Raw genomic sequence first — 21,977 nt, 5'->3', positions numbered from 1 at the left:
AACGCTCACTTTCATCCAATCGATCGGCTTCAGTTAGCAGCAGTAGCGAAGGAATTGCTCCATAGGGTTCAGTTAACAGCCATCGATCGATCGCTCGGGTTCAGTAACGCGTAGCCTGCAGTGCAATCGCTCGGGTTCAGTTAGAGCCCAACGCCTCGCTCGGGTTCAGTTAGAGCCAACGCCTCGCACACACACGCGTACCTGTACGAGAGAAACGCGCATCGCTCTCCCACCGTAACCGGCAACTCCCCGAAATTTTCCTCCCCCTCGCTTCTACCATGGTTTTTTCCGTCATGCACGGCCCAAAGAATGTCATGCAGCTGTGTCTCCGGCCCGCCCAGGACGAAAAGCCCATTTTCTGTCATGATTTTTTTTCATAGAAGTAGGAGCCCACCACATCTATGATGATACCGGGTTTTGTCACAATTATCGTCATAGAAGTGTCATATGTATGACAGAAAAAAATTGTTCGGCCCAAAATGTCAAGGATGTGTCTTTTTTTGTAGTGCTATCTGAGGACGGTTGCACCCATGCACCATGCACGCCTTTACATACGGTGGAGCCGGCGAGTCTGGTTGGCGCGGATGCTGGGTATGGCCATCTAAACCCTATGCAGAATGTGACCACGCCGCAACATGCTGTTGGGGATTCCCCCTTTCTCTATGACATTCAAGCGATGCGGGCATAGATGTGTAAGTCCCTCACCCCGCCCTTTCCACGCTCGCCAAGACGTGCATGTGGCCTGCAATCTCGCAATCCTAGGAAGAAGAAGAGGGTGGAAGTCACACAGAGGAGGAGTGCTCGATTGGCAAAGAATGGAGCTTCGAAGCAGCAACAAGTTCTCATTAGAAGACTACGCTTGGCGCATGAAGGGGAGGCAATCTCGGATGAAGCACTTTGGATGTACGTCGATCTTTTGCACGTCCACTCTCAGATGACCGCATTGCTGCGGTACTAGATCTTTTCGGTTGGGAGTCGCTGGCAGTGCCGCTGGCGAGTGCGGTGGTGCACTAGCAGTCTGGCTGGTGGTCAAGGTTCGATGTGATCATGATGAAGGAAATATGCCCTAGAGGCAATAATAAAGTTGTTATTTATATTTCCTTATATCATGATAAATGTTTATTATTCATGCTAGAATTGTATTAACCGGAAACTTACTACATGTGTGAATACATAGACAAAACAGAGTGTCCCTAGTATGCCTCTACTTGACTAGCTTGTTAATCAAAGATGGTTAAGTTTCCTGGCCATAGACAAGTTTTGTCATTTGATCAACGAGGTCACATCATTAGAGAATGATGTGATGGACAAGACCCATCCATTAGCTTAGCATAATGATCGTTAAGTTTTATTGCTATTGCTTTCTTCATGACTTATACATATTCCTCTGACTATGAGATTATGCAACTCCCGAATACCGGAGGAACACCTTGTGTGCTATCAAACGTCACAACGTAACTGGGTGATTATAAAGATGCTCTACATGTGTCTCTGAAGGTGTTTGTTGGGTTGGCATGGATCGAGATTAGGATTTGTCACTCCGAGTATCGGAGAGGTATCTCTGGGCCCTCTCGGTAACGCACATCACTATAAGCCTTGCAAGCAATGTGACTAATGAGTTTGTACGGGATGATGCATTATGGAACAATCAAAGAGACTTGCCGGTAACGAGATTGAACTAGGTATGATGATACCGACGGTCGAATCTCGGGCAACTAACATACCGATGACAAAGGGAATAACATATGTTGTTATTGCGGTTTGACTGATAAAGATCTTCATAGAATATGTAGGAACCAATATGAGCATCCAGGTTCCGCTATTTGTTATTGACCGAAGATGTGTCTCGGTCATGACTACATAGTTCTCAAACCCATAGGGTCCGCACACTTAACGTTTAATGATGATTTGTATTATGAGTTATGTGTTTTGGTGACCGAAGTTTGTTCGGAGTCCCGGATGAGATCACGGACATGACGAGGAGTCTCGAAATGGTCGATAGGTAAAGATTGATTTATTGGAAGGTTGTATTCGGACACCGGAAGGGTTCCAGAGTGTATCGTGTACATACCGGAGTACCGGAGGGGTTACCGGAACCCCTCGGGGAAAGATATGGGTCATATGGGCCATAGGAGGGAGGCTAACCAGCCCACAAGGGGGGTGGTGCTCCCCCACAAGGGAGGAGGCCGAATTGGACTAGGGAAGGGGGTGCCACCCCCCTTTCCTTCTCCTACTTCCTCTCCTTTCCCCCTTTCCCCCTCCATGAGAAGGAAAAGAAGGGGGGCCGAATCCTACTAGGACTGGAGTCCTAGTAGGACTCCCCTCTCCTTGGCGCGCCCCTTGTGGTGGGCCTCCTCCCTCTCCTCCTTTATATACGGGGGCTGGGGGCACTCCAAAGCACAACAATTGTTCTCTTAGCCGTGTGTGGTGCCCCCCTCCACAATTTACCCCTCCAGTCATAGCGTCGTAGTGCTTAGGCGAAGCCCTGCATGGATCACATCACCATCACCATCACCACGCCGTCGTGCTGACGGAACTCTCCCTCGACCCTCTGCTTTATCAAGAGTTCGAGGGACATCATTGAGCTAAACGTGTGCCAAACTAGGAGGTGACGTACGTTCGGTACTAGATCGGTTGGATCCTGAAGACGTTCGACTACGTCAACCGCGTTAAACTAACGCTTCCGCTTTTGGTCTACAAGGATACGTGGACACACTCTCCCCCTCTCATTGCTATGCTTCTCCTAGATAGATCTTGCGTGATCATAGGAAATTTTTTGAAATTGCATGCTACGTTCCCCAACAGTGGCATCAGAGCTAGGTCTATGCGTAGGTGATATGCACGAGTAGAACACAAAGAGTTGTCGGTGATAATAGTGATACTGCTTACCACCAACGTCTTACTTTGATTTGGCGGTATTGTTGGATGAAGCGGCCCGGAGCAACATTACATGACCACATTCATGAGACCGGTCCTACCGAGGTGCTTTGCACACGGGTGGCTGGCGGGTGTCTATTTCTCCAACTTTAGTTGAATCGAGTTTGACTACAGCCGGTCCTTGTTGAAGGTTAAAATAGCACACTTGACTAAAAATCGTTGTGGTTTTGATGCGTAGGTAAGAAAGGTTCTTGCTAGAAGCCCGTAGCAGCCACGTAAAACTTGCATCAACAAAGTAGAGGACGTCTAACTTGGTTTTGCAGGGCATGTTGTGATGTGAAATGGTCAAGACATGATGCGATATAAGTTATTGTATGAGATGATCATGTTTTGTAAAAGTTATCGGCAACTCGCAGGAGCCTTATGTTTGTCGCTTTATTGTATGAAATGCAATCGCAATGTAATTGCTTTACTTTATCACTATGCGGTAGCGATAGTTGTAGAAGCAATAGTTGGCGTGATGACAACGACACTACGATGGAGATCAAGGTGTCAAGCCGGTGACAATGGAGATCATGATGGTGCTTTGGAGATGGAGATCAAAGTCACAAGATGATGATGGCCATATCATGTGACATATTTTGATTGCATGTGATGTTTATCTTTTATGCATCTTATTTTGCTTAGTACGGCGGTAGCATTATAAGATGATCCCTCACTAAATTTCAAGGTATAAGTGTTCTCCCTGAGTATGCACCATTGCTACAGTTCGTCGTGCTGAGACACCAGGTGATGATCGGGTGTGATAAGCTCTACGTTCACATACAACGGGTGCAAGCCAGTTTTGCACGTGCAGAATACTCGGGTTAAACTTGACGAGCCTAGCATATGCAGATATGGCCTCGTAACACTGAGATCGAAAGATCGAACGTGAATCATATAGTAGATATGATCAACATAGAGATGTTCACCATTGGAAACTAGTCCATCTCATGTGATGATCGGACATGGTTTAGTTGATATGGATCAGGTGATCATTTAGATGACTAGAGGGATGTATATCAAAGTGGGAGTTCTTAAGTAATATGATTAATTGAACTTTAATTTATCATGAACTTAGTCCTGATAGTTTTTGCATATCTATGTTGTTGTAGATCAATAGCTCGCGTATAGTTCCCTGTTTTATTTTTGATATGTTCCTAGAGAAAACTAAGTTGAAAGATGATAGTAGCAATGATGCGGACTGGGTCCGTGATCTGAGGATTATCCTGATTGCTGCACAGAAGAATTATGTCCTTGATGCACCGCTAGGTGACAAACCTATTCCAGGAGCAGATGTAGACGTTATGAACATTTGACAAGCTCGGTATGATGACTACTTAATAGTTTAGTGCACCATGTTTTACGGCTTAGAACCGGGACTTCAAAAATGTTTTGAACGCCATGGAGCATATGAGATGTTCCAAGAGCTGAAAATGATATTTCAGACTCATGCCTGCGTTAAGATGTATGAGACCTCTGATAAGTACTTTGCCTACAAGATGGAGGAGAATAGCTCAGCTAGTGAGCATGTGCTCAGAATGTCTGGGTACTACAATCGCTTGAATCAAGTGGGAGTTAATCTTCCAGATAAGATAGTGATTGACAGAGTTCTCTGATACGTCTCCAACGTATCTATAATTTATGAAGAATTCATGTTGTTATTTTATCATTCTTGGATGTTTTACAATCATTTTATAGAAACTTTATATCATTTTTTGGGACTAACCTATTGACCCAGTGCCCAGTGCCAGTTGCTGTTTTTTGCTTTTTTTTTACATACGGAGTCCAAATGCAACGAAACTCCATGGAGATTTTTTATGGGCCAGAAGACATCCATTGGACCAGAGCAGCACCTGGGGGGTGCCCCGAGGGGGGCACAACCCACCAGGGCGTGCCAGGCCCCTCTGGCGCGCCTAGGTGGGTTGTGCCCACCTCGGTGGCCTCCCGCACCCCCTCTTTGCACTATAAATTCCCAAATATTCCAAAACCCTTCGAGGTTAACCTAGATCAGAAGTTTCGCCGCTGCAAGGTCTCTGTATCCACAAAAACCAATCTAGAACCCACTCCGGCACCCTGCCGGAGGGGGGAATCATCTCCGATGGCCATCTTCATCATCCCGGTGGCCACCACGATGAGGAGGGAGTAGTCCTTGGGGCTGAGGGTTTGTACCAGTAGCTATGTGTTTAATCTCTTTCTCTCTCTCGTGATCTATATCATGGGCTTTGTTAATATAGTCAGATCATATGATGTTTCTCCCTGCTATACTCTTGTTGTGATGAATTTAGTCTTTACCCTTTGAAGTTTTGTCTTGTCGGATTGAATATTCAGAGATGAGAACACATGATGTATGTCTTGCGATATGAATACTTGAGGTGACAATTGGGGTATCATATTGATTCACTTGACATGTGTCTTGGCATTCAACTTGCGGATTCCCGTGGTGATATTGGGGTAATCTATGCATAGGGGTTGATGCACTTTTTTATTATCTTTTCTCCGATAGAAACTTTGGGGTCTCTTTGTAGTTCTTTGTGTGGATTGAGTATTATGAATATGAATTTTCCTTGGTGCTACTTTAGTACGAACTCTTGATTAGATCGATCAGAAAGAATAGCTTGTGTTATTTTAGTACGAACTCTAGGATAGATAGAACAAAAAGAATAGCTTTGAGGTGGTCTCATACCTGTCGGTGTCAAAACCGGTGGATCTCGGGTAGGGGGTCCCGATCTGTGCGTCTTAGGCTGATGGTAACAGGAAGCAAGGGACACAGTGTTTACCCAGGTTCGGGCCCTCTCGATGGAGGTAAAACCCTACTCCTGCTTGATTAGTATTGACGATATGAGTAGTACAAGAGTAGATCTACCACGAGATCATAGAGGCTAAACCCTAAGAGCTAGCCTATGATGATTATGATTGTAATTGTGATCGGCCTACTAAGGACCAACCTCTCCAGTTTACATAGACACCGGAGAGGGCTAGGGTTTACATGGAGTCGGTTACAAGGAAGGAAATACAATATCCGGATCGCCAAGCTTGCCTTCCACGCCAAGGAGAGTCCCATCTGGACACGGGACAGAGTCTTGAGTCTTGTATCTTCACGCTTCAATAGTCCGGACGATGTATACAGTCCGGCTGTCCAGATACCCCCTAATCCAGGACTCCCTCAGTAGCCCCTGAACCAGGCTTCAATGATGATGAGTCCGGCGCACGGTCTTGTCTTCGGCATTGCAAGGCGGGTTCCTTCTCCAAATACTCCAAAGTAATTATCGAACACCTAAACCGTGTCCGGATCCGCAAAATGATCTTCACATACCACCGTAGAGAGAATGATATTTCACAAATGCAATCTGCTGACAACTTTTTTAGACAACGCGACGTGTCATTACGGTCGGGTCATTATTCGAACCGTTTTCCCACAACCAGCCACAGCGCATATTGCGAGGAGGTTCCCTTGACACGTCTTGTCAAAGCAGAGATCGTGTCCCCTTATCACGGGATTCTCATCAATATGGGTATGGGTAATCCCACCACGCCATCAATCGTGGCGCTTGGGGAGCAAGCGATTCTCAACGGGCAAGTGGGGAGGTGCACCGCTTTCATCGCCTCTATAAAGGGATAAGAGTTCCCCATTTTTACCCACGCCTTCTTCCTCCTTTGCCCACTCTTCCCCCTTGAGCTCCAGCACCCAAGCCCAAGTCTTCTCCGCACAGCTAAACATGTCCGGAGCAGGAGGCAAGTGGGTGGCCTCCACCATGAAAGAGAAGCATATCATGAATCTTCGGGCGGCCGGATACTTGCCGCAGACATCGCGCACCGGCTACCGGACAAAGGGCATGCCATTCCAACCCCGGAACCCCACGAGAGGGTCGTGTTTGTCGCCCACTTCATCCGTGGACTGGGATTTCCACTTCATCCCTTCGTCCACGGGCTCATGTTCTACTACGGGCTAGATTTCCATGATCTAGCCCCAAATTTCATCCTCAACATCTCGGCGTTTATCGTTGTGTGCGAGGCCTTCCTCCGCATCAAGCCTCACTTTGGCTTGTGGCTGCAAATCTTCTGCGTGAAGCCGAAGATCGTGACCGGCCAGCAAGCAGAGTGCGGAGGGGCCATGGTGGGCAAGATGCCTAACGTCACCTGGCTCGACAGCTCCTTTGCGGAGACCGTGAAAGGGTGGCAGTCGGGATGGTTCTACATCACCAAGCCGCGCGGTGCCAACTGGGCGGCAGCCCCTGAGTTTCGATCCGGAACCCCCATGCGGCTCACCTCCTGGGAAAAGAAGGGCCTGGCCTGGGGCGAACATACAGAGCTGACCGGACTCCAAAACTACATTAAGAGCATGAAGGACAAGACCATCAGGCTTGTGAACGTAGTCCAGGTCATGCTCATTCGCCGGATCCTTCCGTGCCAAAGGCGGGCATTTAATTTGTGGCAGTTCGTCCCAGCCGAACACCCGACGCTTCGGAGGCTCTACGGCATGACGCACAAAGAAGCTTGGAAGGCGCTGTTCAAGGCCTCTGAAGTACCTCCTCCCACATCCGAGGACCGTGGACTTCACGCCGCGCGGCCTCCTAGTCCGGTGAGTTTTTTGACTACCACCGGATTCAGCTCTTCCCAGTATATTCGTGGGGGAGTCTTAAGTAATTGTGCATATTTAATCAGGATTATGTGGAACAGCGGAGCGTATTGACTGTCCGGCTCCGCTGCCAGAAGGCCCAGCTGATGCTCTCCTGACGAAGATGCTGGCCCCGGCGCCCTACAAGGCACCGGAGAAGAAGGCCGAAAAGAAGGCCCGGGGGACCAGGAAGGGTCTCCGGTATAAGGTCGTACCGGAAGCCTCGTCCGAAGATGACGAGGCACACTCCTCCCCCGAAGGGGAGGAAGAAGAATAAGAGGCCGCCCCATTCGGAGAGGATGGGGGGCCTAAGAAGGCAGACCATGGGGCAGGGAAAGGCCCTCGGCACAAGGCCGTCATACCCACTTTGTCTGACGACGACGAGGCAGATTCCTCCCGCGGAGGCGGGGGGAAGCAAGAAGAAACTCTACCTCCCCGCACTGGGGAGGAGAAAAAGAGGAAAGCTTCCCCGGAGGGGGAGGCTGGGACATCCAAGAAGGGAAAGGTGTCCCTTCCGGACTACTCCACCACGGCCGTCCATGATGAGGAGGGGTGGCTGCCCAGCGGGAAGCCCCTGGCGTGATCGTAAGTATCCACACTCTATCGTGATTTTACTTCATAGTCTTTTCATAATGCCGAACATATATGCAGTCCGGCCAGGGTTCATCCCGAGGTATCATCTTCGGATGGGTCCCTGAGCGATTCAAAGATGAACTCGCTCCCGACGGCCACTACTCCTCAGCCCACAGATGACACAGAGGTGTTGTCCCGAAGGCTCCCAGAGCGGGGGGACGTGACTCTGGAGATGCCCCAAGGCGGAATTCCAGATGTCGGACACACGGGGTTCAAGATCCCCGCGGATCGTGTCGATGAGAGCCGCAGTAGGCCGGGCTCTCAACCGAACACTGTTCCGGAGCCTCCAACGGTTCCGGACTCAGGCGAGCAGCCCCTCGTTAGGGAGGGCGAGCTGTCCGTGCCGGGGACTTCCATCACACCGGAGGCGTCGGATAGTCTGGTGGAAGCTCTTCGAGGCGCTTCCATGAATGACGAGCACCGTACTCTTATGAGTGCGGTGATTCAAAAGGTTCTGTCCACCAAAAGCGGACTAACCAAAGTCTGCACAAGCCTCCTGACGGGCTTCGAGGTAAGTAATAAAAAATATGTGAAATTACCACCCAATAGGTAGTAGCCCTTGATACTCTGTTTGGTGTTTGGAAAGAAAAGCCAAACGGAGGGTCAATTATAATCCGCAGGAGTCTAATAATAAGTGTGCATGTGAATAAGCAGGCTATGCTGCTTGCCGCTGCTATCTGCACAGCCGAGGTCGCCGGACTAAAGCGGGACCTGGAGCAGGCGCAGGGGGAGCTCGACCTCATGAAGAGGCGGCTCGAAGAGAACAAAGGTGAGTGATTCCCCGCTCTCATGTAATGAAGGATAGATAAAATTGGGTATTCTAACAACGAAGCGTCGTGACTATGTAACAGGGGCCACCGCCGAAATGGCATCCCTGAAGAAAGCGATGTCCGAGGCCGAAGACAAGGCGGCCTTGGAATGCAAGGAGCGCGAGAAGCAAGATGCTAGGGTAGGCGAGGTACAACAAGAGCTCCAGGACCTCGGTAAAAGGTTCGAGTCCTTGGAGCATGATCTTAAGATGAAAGAGTCCGAGCTTGCGAAGGCCCTTATGAGTATGAAAGACGCCAAAGCCGAAGCCGAGAAGGCACAGCAAGAAATCCAGGCGGCCAAGAAGATAGCGGCCGGTAAGACATTCGTTATGCAAAGCAAACATGTGGAGGAGGCGTTTCTTTTACTTACCCGAATTCAGAGCTCTCTAGAGGCATTCGTAGATCTGCCACGCAGCATCTCAGACGCCGCGGAGTTCTACCGTGCCGAGGAGGGGAGCTCCACGGAGAAGTTGTTCTGGTCCCAGTATGTTGGGGCCGTACACCCAATGCCTCTGAGTGACCAACTGAAGCAGTTGGTCAAACTCAACAGGACGGCCGAAGTGGCTATGAAAGATTTCATAGTCCGGATGTGGCCTGGTGAGCCCCTGCCCACTAGCTACTTCAGCCTGATCAAGCGGATGGTGAATGCCTGTCCGCGGCTTGAAGTTATCAAGTGATCCATTTGCATTGAGGGTGCCCGCCGGGCCTCTGCCCACGCGAAGGTGCATTGGGGCAAGCTGGATGCGGAGAAGCTGGTGAAGGACGGGCCGCCGGAGGGCAAGGCGCATCGCTATCCCGAGAAGTATTACGATGGCATTATGAAGGGCGCTCATCTCGTGGCCGATGAATGTACCAAGGACAAGATCTTTGAATAAATGTACCTCTGTCGATGTTGTAATTTAAAGACGAAGTTACTTGTGCTATGTAGCACTGTTTGATTTAAAATATTACCTTCTGTGCGGCTATTTATAGAATTCTGAAAGTAGGCCAGTCGTCGGCTTCCGCCCCCATGTAACTAGTACCAGGGTGTTCCTGGAAAAACCCGGATACTCTTTATCCAAATTTTTGGTCCCTTAAGGAGGTATCCGGCGCAGCGAACAAGGCTATCGGACTATGCGGCTTTCTAACTTTCACTTAGCCATAGAAGTCTACAATTTTAAATTTCGGCGAAGCCCCTAGAATTCACAAGGCCGAATTGGGGCGCTATACACACCTAGATCGGAAGAAGCCGATTCCTCGCCTAAAGCGGAAAAAATCTTTAAGGATTTTAAGACCTCTCGAACAACGACCAGCTCTTGCCGCATCATGCTGGTCAGTTTTCGGCTTTCTCTACTGAGGTGCTCGTCCGAAAGAACCAGGACACAATCGCAGTAGTTCTCCCTGCGCCACCTTAGCCGATATAACGGAACGTAAGGTACCAAAACAAGGGAGCCAGGCAAACCCAACTATTGACCCAGGACGTGATTCAGAGCTGATGCATATAATGTTATAAGTTCGGGGTGCCGCACTGTTGAAAGTGTTCGGACTTGTTTTGCCATACTATGAGGCGCTATATGAAGCCCCTGGCAAACTAACCGTACCAAAGTGTATGGATGCAAATTTAAATAAATATTTGCAAGAAAAATGCGCAAATAGGAACAATAAGCTGACGCTATATATTGTTTCCCATTGATGAATAATACGTTTAAGCGTATGTTTACAACGGGTGCGTTTAAGCAGAAGTAAATAGGACTATTTAACATGTCCTATCCAAGGGCAGGCTGCATGTAGGTATGTAAAATAGGTATAACGATCGTGAACAGATTCCACCTGGGTATTTCCTTTTGTGCGCAAAGCCTGTTTCCTCCTTGGTTTTCTCTCCAATGTAAGTCCGACAATCTGGCTCTTGTGAAGAGGCTGCTTCTAGAGCAATGTCCTGAAAAATAAAAAAGGATAGGTTATGAAGGTATGTAGCGGTTATACCGCACTGTTGACTGAGTCATTGTTGCGCCTCTGCCTATGCCCATGGTATTTTGAGTGCGTAATTGTGTACGCATGGCACAAATGCTGCTTTGATGGGGCTTGAGCGGAGGCCGGATTGCTAGTCGCGCTCTTGGCGTGCCTGATGATCCTGCTGCGGGGTGCTCCGGACTCGCTTGACGGTGCTCGAAGTTGTTGTCGCCAGATTGGTTTGTCGGAGGAGGCCGCATTGTACTTCCGCCGCGAGGGCTGCAGTATGCTCTTCTGTTCGGAGAGAGCGGTCCGTGTTTCCATTGACTGTTATGACCCTGCGTGGTCCTGGCATCTTGAGCTTGAGGTATGTGTAATGTGGTACCATTGAATCTAGCGAATGCGGTTCGTCCCAGCATTGAATCTAGCGAATGCGGTTCGTCCCAGCAGATTAACTCTTTGCTTCGGAAGTGATCTAGAGATCGGAAGACCACTACCAATGTTATAGAGCCCGTGTAACGGGCCTCTACTCCAGGAATCACACCTTTAAAGGTGGTTTTGGTGGGCTTGATCCTTGAAGGGTCGATGCCCATTTTACGCATTGTGTCCTGATAAAGCAGGTTCGGGCTGCTGCCGCCATCCATAAGGACTCACGTGAGGTGGAATCCGTCGATGATTGGGTCTAGGACCAATGCGGCTGAGCCGCCGTGACGGATGCTAGTAGGGTGATCCCTACGATCAAAGGTGATCGGACAAGCTGACCATGGGTTGAATTTGGGGGCGACTGGCTCCATCGCATAGACGTCCCGTAGTACTCGCTTCCATTCCCGCTTGGGGATGTGAGTGGCGTAGATCATGTTGACCGTTTTCACCTGGGGGAAAATTTCTTCTGTCCCCCCGTGTTCGGACGCCGGGGCTCTTCTTCATCGTCGTTGTGCAGCCCCTTGTCCTTGTGTTCGGCGTTTATTTTGCCGGCCTGTTTACCCAGCAATCTCTATTAGTGTGGCTGGCTGGCTTGTCCGGGGTGCCATGAATTTGGCACGAGCGCTCCGGTATACGGTCCAGACTAGACGGTCCCTGATTGTTTCTTTTGAATGGCTTCTTCCTTGACCGGACTTGGATCCGCTGAATTCGGCGTTGACTGCCGTGTCTTCAGTGTTGTCGTCGTTGCTTTGTTGCTTATGTCTATTACGCTGTGGCTTTCCATTATTGTCGCGGCCATCCGAAGTGCCAGAATGTGGTGTAGTGCTGCTGTGAGCCAACCAGCTGTCCTCACACGCGCAAAAGCGGGTCATTAGTGTTGTGAGAGCTTCCATGGACTTGGGTTTTTCCTGGCCGAGGTGTCGGGCGAGCCACTCGTCACGGACATTATGCTTAAAAGCCGCCAGGGCCTCGTCGTCCGGACAGTCGACTAGTTGGTTCTTTTTAGTGAGGAACCGAGTCCAGAATTTCCTGGCTGACTCTCTGGGCTGTTGAGTAATGTGGCTCAAGTCATCAGCGTCTGGTGGTCGCACATATGTGCCTTGGAAGTTATCGAGGAATGCGTCTTCCATGTTTTCCCAACTGCCAATGGAATTTGCTGGCAGGCTGTTTAGCCAGTGCCGGGTGGGCCCTTTGAGCTTAAGGGGAAGATACTTGATGGCGTGTAGATCGTCTCCGCGAGCCATGTGAATGTGGAGAAGGAAATCTTCGATCCATACTGCGGGGTCTGTTGTGCCAGTGTATGATTCGATGTTTACGGGTTTGAACCCTTCTGGGAATTCATGATCCATCACTTCATCAGTGAAGCAGAGGGGGTGCGCGGAGCCTCTATGTCGGGCGATGTGGCTACGTAGTTCGAATTGGTCTGGGTGGCTGTGTTCGGCCCGGCCGGACTTGTTGATAATGTATCCGGCGTGACGGTCGTCGTTGCTTGCTGGGGCACACCCCCGTGATCCGTAGATCGATCTTGGCTATCCTGCTTTGTTTTCCAGTATATCTTGCAGGTCCTGCCTATTGCCCCGGGCCGTAGTATATTGGCGTGGGGGTGTGGGCTGGTATTCGGGCTGATATGCCATTTTATCCCGGCCACGGGGTGGACGTTCAGCCGTGTGGCGCTCGAGTTTGTATTCCTCGGCTGCCAGGACTTTAGTCCATCTGTTTGTGAGCAGGTCTTGATCAGCTTGAAGTTGCTACTGCTTCTTTTTCAGGCTCCTCGCAGTGGCTATAAGCCGACGCTTGAAGCGCTCCTGCTCTACGGGATCCTCAGGCACGCCAAACTCGTCGTCGCCGAGGCTAATCTCGTCTTCGGAGGGGGGCATGTAGTTGTCCTCCTCCGGATATCCATCCGTCGTCTGTTCGTCTAGGCTGACCTGCTCATCTTCCTGCTCGGCCTGCTCGAAGGCGGGCTGATCAGGGTTGTATTCTTCTTCGGCACCATCCGGATTGTTTTCGTCTCCTGGGACGGTATTGCTGTGGCGGGGCTTGGAGCGGCGTCGATGATGCCCATGCTTTGTTTTTCTCCCTGAGGGGTTATCCTCCGTTGCCTCATCGCCATTTGTTTCCTTCGGAGTGTCCACCATATATATATCATAGGAAGAGGTGGTTGTCCACCGCCCAGTGAGCGGTGGCTCATGTTCTTCTCCTGCATCGTCGTCCATACCGTCGATGTCTTCAGAGTCGAAGTCAAGCACATCGGTTAGATCATCGACCGTGGCAATGAAGTGGGTGGTGGGTAGGCAACGAATTCCTTCGTTGCCTGCTTCCCACTCGAGCCGGACATAGCTCGGCCAAGAGCCTCCTGACAAGAGAGAGACTTTAATGAGTTTAGCATGTCGCCAAAGGGCGAGTGCTAGAAGATATCCGCAGTGGTAAACTCCATTACCGGAGCCCAACCAGGCTCGGCGGGCTCAGGAGCGCGCGGACTAGAACCTACAACCGGATACGAGTCCGGGGGTCCGGAGTGACAGGCTTCCTCCGAGGTGAGGCCTATGTTCGGCTCCATCACCGATGAGTGTGCGGCCTGCGGGGCGGGGTCCATCCCTCCGTCCTTAGGCAATGCAACCTGCTCCGGATTTAGGTCCGGGGCTACAGCAGGGGTGATATCCCGAGCATTGCCCGACATCAGGTCTAAGCCGTGCTCGTCGTGACTGTCCGGTGCTCCTGGCATAGGCCCGAATCCATCGAAGATCAAGTCTCCGCGAATGTCCGCCGTGTAGTTCAGGTTTCCGAACTTGATCTGGTGGCCAGGGGCGTGGCTGTCGATCTGCTCCAGATGGCCAAGCGAATTAGCCCGCAGTGCGAAGCCGCCGAACACAAAGATCTGTCCAGGGAGAAAAGTTTCACCCTGGATCATGTCGTTGACGATGATTGAAGGAGCCATCGAGCCTGGCAGCAACGACACAGAGGAACTCTCAATGAAAGCACCAATGTCGGTGTCAAAACCGGCGGATCTCGGGTAGGGGGTCCCGATCTGTGTGTCTTAGGCTGATGGTAACAGGAAGCAAGGGACACAATGTTTACCCAGGTTCAGGCCCTCTCGATGGAGGTAAAACCCTACTTCCTGCTTGATTAATATTGACGATATGAGTAGTACAAGAGTAGATCTACCACGAGATCGTAGAGGCTAAACCCTAAGCGCTAGCCTATGATGATTATGATTGTAATTGTGATCAGCCTTCTAAGGACCAACATCTCCGGTTTATATAGACACCAGAGAGGGCCAGGGTTTACATGGAGTCGGTTACAAGGAAGGAAATACAATATCCAGATCACCAAGCTTGCCTTCCACGCCAAGGAGAGTCCCATCCGGACACGGGACAGAGTCTTGAGTCTTGTATCTTCACGCTTAAATAGTCCGGACGATGTATATAGTCCGGCTGTCCGGATACCCCCTAATCCAGGACTTCCTTCGTACCTCTACACAACAACTTCTAAACTTTTGTTCTCCGCTAATAGAATCAGGATCTTTATTGATTTGAGGGAACATCATATGATCCATATGAGCATGTGGTTGCACAGGAGTTGGACCTAGGCTTCATATTTCAAATTGCAATACCGTTTTTGAGTGTTTATAAGTAGTTTTTATTTATTTAGATTATAAAAATATATTTCTACCATCAATATTACACTCTTATCACCATCTCTTCGCCGAACTAGTGCACCTATACAGTTTGCCATTGTATTGGGTGTGTTGGGGACACAAGAGATTTCTTGTATTTGGTTGCGGGGTTGTTTGAAAGAGACCATCTTCATCCTACACCTCCCACGGATTGATAAACCTTAGTCATTCACTTGAGGGGAAATTGCTACTGTCCTACAAAACTCTGCGCTTGGAGGCCCAACACGAGTCTACAAGAATAAAGTTGCATAGTAGACATCATTCTCTAGTCACTATCACCAAGTTACTAGAACTTCATAATAAACTATGATATGCAAGGGATGATGAAAACGATTCCCAAGCTCTTCGCGATGCTGAAATCAGCGAAGGTAGAAATCAAGAAATAGCATCAAGTGTTGATGGTTAACAAGACCACTAGTTTCAAGAAAAGGGCAAGGGAAAGAAAGGGAACTTCAAAATGGCAAGCAAGTTGTCACTTCCGTGAAGAAGCCCAAAGCTAGACTAAAGCCTGAAACTGAGTGCTTCTGCTGCAAAGGAAATGGTCACTGGAAGCGGAAATGCCCTGAATATTTGGTGGATAAGAAGGATGGCGAAGTGAACAAGGGTATATTGATATACAGGTTATTGATGTGTACCTTTCTAGTGTTCATAGTAGCCCCCTGGTATTTGATACTTGTTCGGTTGCTAAAAATTTAGTAACTCGTAACAGGAGTTACAGAATAAACAGATACTAGTTGAGGTGAAGGTGATGATGTGTGTTGGAATTGTTCCAAGATTGATAACGATCATCATCGCACACTCCCTATACTTTCGGGATTAGTGTTAAACCTAAATAAATGTTATTTGGCGTTTGCGTTGAGCATGAATATGATTTGATCATGTTTATTGCAATACGGTTATTCATTTAAGTCAGAGAATAATTGTTGTTCTGTTTACATGAATAAAACCTTCGATGGTCATACACCCAAGTGAAATGGTTTATTGAATCTCGATCATAGTGATACACATATTCATAATATTGATGCCAAAAGATGCAAAGTTGATAATGATAGTTGAGGGAGTCCTGGATTAGGGGGTCCCCGGGCGTCCGGGCTATGTGACATGGGCCGGACTGGTGGGCCGTGAAGATACAAGATAGAAGGCCTTCCCCCGTGTCCGGATGGGGCTCTCCTTTGCGTGGATGGCAAGCTTGGCGTTCGGGTGTATAATTTCCTTTCTCTGTAAACTAACTTTGTACAACCCTAGGCCCCTCTGGTGTCTATATAAACCGAAGGGTTTAGTCCGTAGAGGCTAAGACAAATCATGCAAGCTAGACATCTAGGGTAGCCATTACGACCTCGAGGTAGATCAACTCTTGTAACCCCTATACTCATCAAAGTCAATCAAGCAGGAAGTAGGGTATTACCTCCATTAAGAGGGAGCGAACCTGGGTAAACATCGTGTCCCCTGCCTCCTGTTACCTTCAATCCTCAGACGCACAGTTTGGGACCCCTACCCGAGATCGACCGGTGTTGACACCGACATTGGTGCTTTCATTGAGAGTTCCACTTTGCCGTCGATTGAAGGTTCGATGGCTCGATCAATCATTTACAATGATGCCGTTTTGACGGAGACTTTCCTCCCCGGCCAAATTTCCGTATTCGACGACTTCGCACTGCGCGCCAACTCGATTGGCCACCATGAGCAGATCGACAGCTACGCCCCTGGTCATCAGATCAGATTTGGAAATCTGAAGTATGTCGCTGATATCCGAGGAGACTTGATCTTCGATGGGTTCGCGGCCCCAACCACCGCTCTGGCCTTAGATCCAGAGCAGACTACCAGGTCCAAAGATGGGAGTTTAGAGCCCGCCGGACTTTCTGCAATTATGGAGCTCACTACTGGAGATACGAAGGGGACTGCGTCATCGGCAAACCCGGAGTCGAACCGAGCTCCCCTTGTCACTGAAAAGCCGGACTCGCCTCCGGACTCCAGATTCGAACTCTCGAAATCCGCGCCAAGCGAGCATGGACAGGAGGCTCTCACCCCAGCCAGCCACGCGGACTCTCGCTTCCCTGTCCAAACCTCGCTCTTAAACGAGGCTCTGGACTTAATGCAAACCCTCGCCATTACGAAGGAATTGCTTCCGAATTACGCCCAGCCTGGACTAGGGGCTGAGAGCGGGGAATTTCATGTCCCACCCACCACCCACTTCATATCCAATGTCGAAGATTTAATCGACATGCTGGACTACGCCTCCGAAGACATCGACGGCATGGACGATGATGTCGGAGATGAACAAGGCCAAGACCTACCGTTTACCGGATGTTGGACGGCCACCTCCACATATGACGTGTATATGGTGGACACACCCAAAGAGGATGACGGCGACAGCAGGAAGGATCCTATTGAGGACAAGCCTACTGAGGCACCTCCAAAGCATCAACGTCAGCGGCGCCGCTCAAAATCGCGTCGCGGAAAAGACAGCAATACCGGCACCAGAGACAATGACACTCCGGAGAACGCTGAAGACCCCGAAGCTCCCGTCGAACCAACATCCAAACAGGACGATTGGGAGGAGGGGCAAGTTAACCCCGATGATCCGGTCGGGAATAAGGACTCGGAGGATAGTAACTATCTACCGATTTTCGAGGATGATGTGAGCCTCGGCGATGAAGACTTCATCGTACCAGAGGAACCCCTCGAGCAGGAGCGCTTTAAGCGCCCGCTAATCGCCACTGTAAGAAGCCTAAAAAAGCAGCAGCAGCTTCAAGCCGAACAGGATACGCTCAGTGACAGATGGACTAAAGTCCTGGCAGCCGAAGAATACGGCCTCGAACGCCCAACAAAGAGCTACCCGAAGCGCAAGCTACTACGACAATTTGACGACGAGGCTCTTGAGCCAATACTGCCACAATATAAAGCAGCTGACGAACCTGACCGACCACCACATGGGAGGGACAGAGCGACCACTTACGCCGAACATCAGCCCGCACCTCCCCGCCATAGAGGCAAGGAGGTAGCAACTACGGGCTACACCTACGACCTATGTAAGGACCTGGACAATAGAGTCGGTCAGTCCAGATCAATCTATGGGTCAAGGGGGCGTGCTCCAACGCGAGAAGATGGTCATCAGGCCTGGCGTGACAAGCACAACCTCACCCAGGCCGAAAACCGCATACGGACTTCATCCGAACTGCGTCGTGACATCGCCGATACAGAGGCGCCGCACACCCCTTATGCTTCACCGATGAGGTAATGGAGCACCAGTTCCCAGAAGGGTTTAAACCCATGAACATTGAATCATACGATGGAATGACAGATCCCGCAGTATGGATTGAAGATTTTCTTCTCCATATCCACATGGCTCGTGGTGATGATCTCCATGCCATCAAGTACCTCCCGCTAAAATTAAAGGGACCAGCTCGGCACTGGCTAAACAGCCTCCTAGAAAACTCCATGGGTAGCTGGGAAGATTTGGAAGATGCCTTTAGAGACAACTTCCAATGTACCTATGTTCGCCCCCCAGATGCCGATGACCTCAGTCACATAGTCCAGCAACTCGAGGAGTCAGCCCGGAAACTCTGGACCAGGTTCTTAATTAAAAAGAACCAAATTGTCGATTGTTCAGATGCCGAAGCCCTTGCAGCCTTTAAGCACAGCGTCTGTGATGAGTGGCTCGCCCGACACCTCGGCCAAGAAAAACCAAAGTCTATGGCAGCTCTCACCGCACTCATGACCTGCTTTTGCGCGAGAGAAGATAGCTGGTTAGCTCGTAGAAGCAACATCACCAGTGACCCTGGTACCTCTGAAGCCAGAGATGGCAACGGCAAGCCACGATGCAACAAACATGAGCGTCGAAGCAACAATGAAGATACCAAAGACACGGCGGTCATTGCCGGATTTAGTGGCTCTAAACTCGGTCAGCGGAAAAAGCCATTCAAAGGAAACAAAGATGGTCCATCTAGTTTGGACCGAATACTAGATCGGCCTTACCAGATCCACGGCACCCCAGACAAGCCTGCCAACCATACCAACGGAAATTGTTGGGTCTTTAAACAGGCCGGTAAAATAAACACCGAACACAAGGGGAAAGGGCCACCCAGCGAGGACGACGATGAAGAGCCTCACCCAGCGAACACAGGGGGGCAAAAGAAATTTCACCCCGAGGTGAAAACAATGAACATGATCTATGTCACTCATATCCCCAAGCGGGAGCGGGAGCGCACTAAGGGACATTTATGCCATAGAGCTAGTCGCCCCAAAATTTAACCCATGGTCAGCCTGCCCGATCACTTTCGATCGCAGAGACCATCCGACCAGTATCCGTCATGGAGGTTCGGCAGCATTGGTCCTCGATCCAATTACCGACAGATTCCATCTTACGCGTGTCCTTATGGACGGTGGCAGCAGCCTTAACCTGCTTTATCAGGACACTGTCCACAAAATGGGCATCGATCCATCAAGAATCAAGCCCACTAAAACTACCTTTAAAGGAATAATACCTGGTGTAGAAGCCCGTTGCACGGGCTAAATAACATTGGAAGTGGTCTTCGGTTCACTGGACAACTTTCGAAGTGAAGACTTGATCTTCGACGTTGTCCCTTTCCGCAGTGGTTATCACGCACTGCTCAGGAGAACCGTCTTCGCCCGCTTCAATGCGGTCCCGCATTATGCTTACTTAAAGCTCAAAATGCCTGGACCCCATGGTGTTATTACAGTTAACGCAAACACGGAGCGCTCCCTCCATACTTAGGAGCATACTACAGCCCTCGCAGCCGAAGTACAGGGTGGCCTTGTTGAGCCAAATACTAAATCGGCAGCCAAGCCCTCGGACACTGTCAAACGAGTCTGGTCTACTCTACAGAATGACAGTCCAGCTTGTCCAGAGCTAGATTAGCAATTCGGCCTCCGTCAAAGCCCCAACCTGATAGCGGCATACGTACCACGCGTACATAACTACGCGCTAAAAATACCATGGGCAAGGATGGAGGCATACTAAAAATAAGGTCCGCAATACGGCTCGACCCTATCCGGACCTTCATATTTTCCCCCTTTTTTCTTCTTACTTTTATCTTTCAGGTTGTTTAGAACCCACATTACTTTTCAATGATACCAAGGGCCCTTTTCCACGCCCCTTATGTATACTTGATCGTCGATCCTCTCAAAGGATCATATACCAAGGCGAAAAGCGGTGCAGACGTGCGACAGAGTGTCCAAAGGATCTTCAAGATCATCTTTTCAATTTTAGGACCTGTATACAACTTTCCCTTGTTCTCGGCATGTAAAATAGCCTTGATGCTTATGGCATCTTTTGTAAAAACTAGCAAAGTGGCCCGCCCGATGTGCAGGCTAGAATTTTATAAAGTTATGTCGTTAGAATACATTATTTGTTTTGTGTAAAGAAAACTTGAACCAAATGTAATCACATTCAATTAATAGGAACCTTTCACAAACATAGTTTTGTCATAGGTATGTTCGATTTTCTCACACATGTAATTATATACGATATGCCACTTAATTTTTACCATTTTATTACATATGTATGTATAATAATTATATGTCTTTCAAAGGAAATAGTTTTTCCTCTCTATAGAAGGCAAACTAATTGAAAAATGCAGTAAAATTTAATTTCTAATATTGGAAAATGAATTATAAGATGTACATCTTTGACTACTCCCTCGGACTCTTAAACGAAGTCCTCTCATAAAAGGAAATCTCATCAATCGAAGCCATTGTAGGACCTGACTCCACATGAAGCCATGCATACTGGATGAACCAATATTCCCTCCCTCTCCTATTTACATATAATTTCAAGCCAATTAGATCTGAAAAAGATTCTTATGTGCAAAATCAACCCGAGGCAACATGTTATGCCATGATCCAAAACAAAGCAATAATATACAAGGAATATATAAAATAGCTAATTATGTGATGCTACAAAACCAAAATGGATTTCTTAGTTACTATGGAAATATTGGAAATTGAGACCTGTATTTGTAATAAACACAATACATTTTTTTAAGATAGCCGATGAGTACTAACTAATATTTTACGGTAGGTTTTAGTATGGTGGAAGGACACGAAAATACTACTAACGTCATATATCTGCATAATTTATGAAATAAAAAATTGTTAGAGAATTGTAACTACAGTTCCAACACCATAGAAGAAACCTAAAATAAATTAATTCTGTTGTATAGGAGCGAACAAAGTAGATACGTACCTCCCATCAAACACTGCAATTTTACATCAACTGGAGCTGCACAAATATATTTTAAATAAACGATGGGGAGTATGGAGTTCCAGCAAAAAACGACATGATTTAAATGTGAATAAAAAAGGAAATTAAATAGTGCAATTTGGTGGAAGATAAGAAATCTTCCTACGTTGGAAAATATCTAATTGGTGTAACATCTTGAGGTCTGCGTGTATCGGAGAATTAGCTACGGGAACGGATTCAAAGCATGCGTTCCTCTAAAACGAAAGAAGTACACACAACATGTGATGATCATTCAGTAACCACTACTTCACATGGCATGGAATTGCAAACGGGTGGTCATATAACTAAGGGGAAAGTTGTGATTTCATAATTGAACCACCTCCTGCCATCATTTCATCATGCATAAGATGTATCATGGCTGTCATCTTGTGCGCATATTTATCTATCAACTCATGGTACAAAGGATAACATCCTTGTCATTTTTCCTATAATTCTCACTCTGTAATTTGTAGAAGCACATTCTTTCAAGGACCAAGGAGCAATGCTAAAAGAACATGCAGAACACAGATGGTAATCGATTGTCTATATGGTTGGTACGCATAGTGCCATCTTATAGATTTCTTAAATGTTGGCATGCCAACTAAGAAACCTACCATAGCAAAACAAAAAGAATCAACCTATTCTGGAGTAGGCATTTTGGAGACCGAGCTCCATGGAGCCCTTTATTTTCAAAAATTCAAAATTCAAAATTTTCAATTTCAAAAAATTCTG

This window comes from Triticum aestivum, chromosome 6B, assembly GCF_018294505.1.
Source record: "Triticum aestivum cultivar Chinese Spring chromosome 6B, IWGSC CS RefSeq v2.1, whole genome shotgun sequence".
NCBI classification, from domain to species: Eukaryota; Viridiplantae; Streptophyta; class Magnoliopsida; order Poales; family Poaceae; genus Triticum; species Triticum aestivum.
Note: the sequence above shows the minus strand (reverse complement) of the source record.